Genomic DNA, 2,538 nt, shown 5'->3' on the forward strand with positions numbered 1-2,538 from the left:
CTGTAACAAAATATGAATGGATCTCACAGGCCCAAAGAGGAAAATCTGGATAGAAAATCATTAACACTTCATGGTTCTATTTCTGTGAATCTCAAGAGTGGATGAGCTAATCAGTGGTGGTGAAGGTTTCGTAGAGTGCTTTCCCTGTCAGGAGGACCATGACTAGAAGAGGCAAGAAGGAGCCTCAAGTGGTGCAGGAGCTGCTCTGTGTCTCTGTCTCACTGGGGAATAGCAGGGTGTTCGTCTTAGCAAAACCTCTTGAGGGGTGCCCTACAGACTTACCCTTTCAAATGCATTGTACATTAACTTTTTTTTAAGTGGGGTTGGGGTGGGAGCTTGGTCACTAATGTGCTTGTCATGCCAGCATGAGCATGGTAGCACAAGCTCCTAACACCAGCAGGGGCCACAGACAGAGTGCCCTTCAAAGACCTTTCCCTAGTGACCTACTTCCTCCAGCTAGGCCCTGCCTGCAGCTTCCACTCTTGTCCCAAATAACACTGCCTTGCACGTGACCATGGCCATAGGGAATGGGGCACAGCCATTTCAAATTCAAACCATAGCACTTACCAAGACCTAGAAACTTAACTGTTGGGATGCAGTCTCCTGCACACGATAGGGCCATTTTATCTACAAATTTCCTGCAGCTGTAGTAGCCTGCACAAGACCTGCACAAAATCAAGCCAGTCAACATTCCAATGTGAGGATGGGTTCCCAGGGTCCCACTCATAGCTGAAGAGCTATTGATATTAAATGGCTGCTAGAGGTTGAGATCATTTTTCTCAGGACTATGACTCCCTGGTGGGCTGTCCATGTTCCAAGGGATGGTAACACACCCATGGGCATATGGACATCATATTGGACTCCATAAGTTACAAAAAAAATTAAGAGGACAGGAATTTGGAAGGATAATAAGGGGGTCTGAGAAGAATAGGAGGAGAGAGAATGAGGGGTTGGATGTAATAAAAAACCTTTTATACAGGTATGAAATTTTCAAATATGAATGAATTTTAAAAGGAAACCTTATAAACTTATATTGGTATATTAATAACTAGACCAGGCTTATTTGGATTTCTCTAGTTTTTCTACTATTGTGTCCTTTTTCTCTTCCTTAATCCCAACCAAGGTACCATATCATATTTAGTCATTATTTTTCATTAATCATCTTTGGTTCACCATTTTCAGCCTTTTCTTGTTTTCGTGACAATTTTAAGAATTATCAGGCAGGTATTTTGTAGAATTCTCCTCAATTTGAGTTTATGGGATTGCATGATTAAGTGGGAATTAAAGCTGTTTTACATGAATATTTCAGAGTTCTCATTGAGGTTGTGCAATACCGATGTGACTCATTCCTAGAGGTGTTCGCCTTGAATCCTTGGTTATTTGGCAGGCTTTGGTTCCTCTATCGAGTTATTATCTTTCATTTCCCATTCTATTTCCAGGGAGTGAGTCATCCAAATCAAATATAATAGGACATCTTTGCTTTTGAGTTTGTAGTTTATGAATCTGGATGTGACTTTGACATTGTATGATACGTATGTGTCACTTACTTCTATGGTCGGAGGATCCTGTGTGGTTTTGGTCATCTGATATTTTCAGCATTCTCTTTATGACGCAGGACACAGCTTATTTAGACAAATGTTCTTTGTGAGACTGAAAAAGAGTACATAGATTTTTGCATTGTTTGGAGGAAACATAAAGTACACGCACACACAGACACAGACACACACAGTTTGTCCCATTTGGGTTTTGTAGAGTTTCATGAATCTGCAGTTGGATAAACTTCACTAGTTTCAAAGGTTGTTTCACCAATGGGTCTTCAAATGTTTCCTTTCCTTCATTTTCCCTAGCCTCTTCTACAACTTCAATTAGATGTACAGTGGGAACTTGAACCGAGTTCGATGCACACCCCTTGCTTCCATCTGTATTTTGGTCCCGTTTCCTCTCAGGCCTTCAGTTATAACATTGCCCTTACCTCCCTTCAGCTCCCTAATTCTCCCTCCTGTTGCCACACTCGCAGCTAAGCTCATCTCTTGACTTTTTAATCCTTTTATCTCTGCATTTTCCTTTTTTATGTTCTTGTAGATTCTAATTTTCTCGTGGCAGTCTCTGTTTTCAATTTACAGTCTTTAATGTATTAATTATATTTGTTTTAACATTGCATTTCTGTTAACCTCAACAATCTAACTCACGTGTTTGCTTCAGCAGCATGTATGCTACCATTGGAACAATACAGAGAAGAGGAGCATGGCCTCTCCACAAGGGCACATGTGAACTCATCAAGCATTCCACATTTGGAGGACAGAAAGACTAAACAGGAAGGGGTGCAGGAGGGTGTGGGATGCCAGAGGCAGAGGAGAGGGATAACCCAAAGGAAGAATGTGTGGCAGTCCATGTGGATTTAATCCACATCTCACAACCCAATTAGAAATAATAATTACAGGGACAATAAAATACATGTAAAATGAAAGAAGAAGGAGGATTACTAGGAGTTAAAGGATTAAGTAGGGGTATGGGCAGAGGATGAGTGTAAGGAAAAGG

General features: G+C 41.1%; 1 non-coding gene across 1 annotated transcript; it reads left to right on the forward strand.

Annotated features, from left to right (window-relative positions):
• Positions 1-2,193: 2,193 nt before the first annotated feature.
• LOC114700787 lies at positions 2,194-2,295 on the forward strand. Its single transcript, XR_003735736.1, has one exon. It is a non-coding gene; the product is annotated as a U6 spliceosomal RNA (small nuclear RNA).
• The last annotated feature ends 243 nt before the right edge of the window (positions 2,296-2,538 follow it).

This window comes from Peromyscus leucopus, chromosome 9 (assembly GCF_004664715.2).
Source record: "Peromyscus leucopus breed LL Stock chromosome 9, UCI_PerLeu_2.1, whole genome shotgun sequence".
In the NCBI taxonomy this organism is placed as follows: domain Eukaryota; kingdom Metazoa; phylum Chordata; class Mammalia; order Rodentia; family Cricetidae; genus Peromyscus; species Peromyscus leucopus.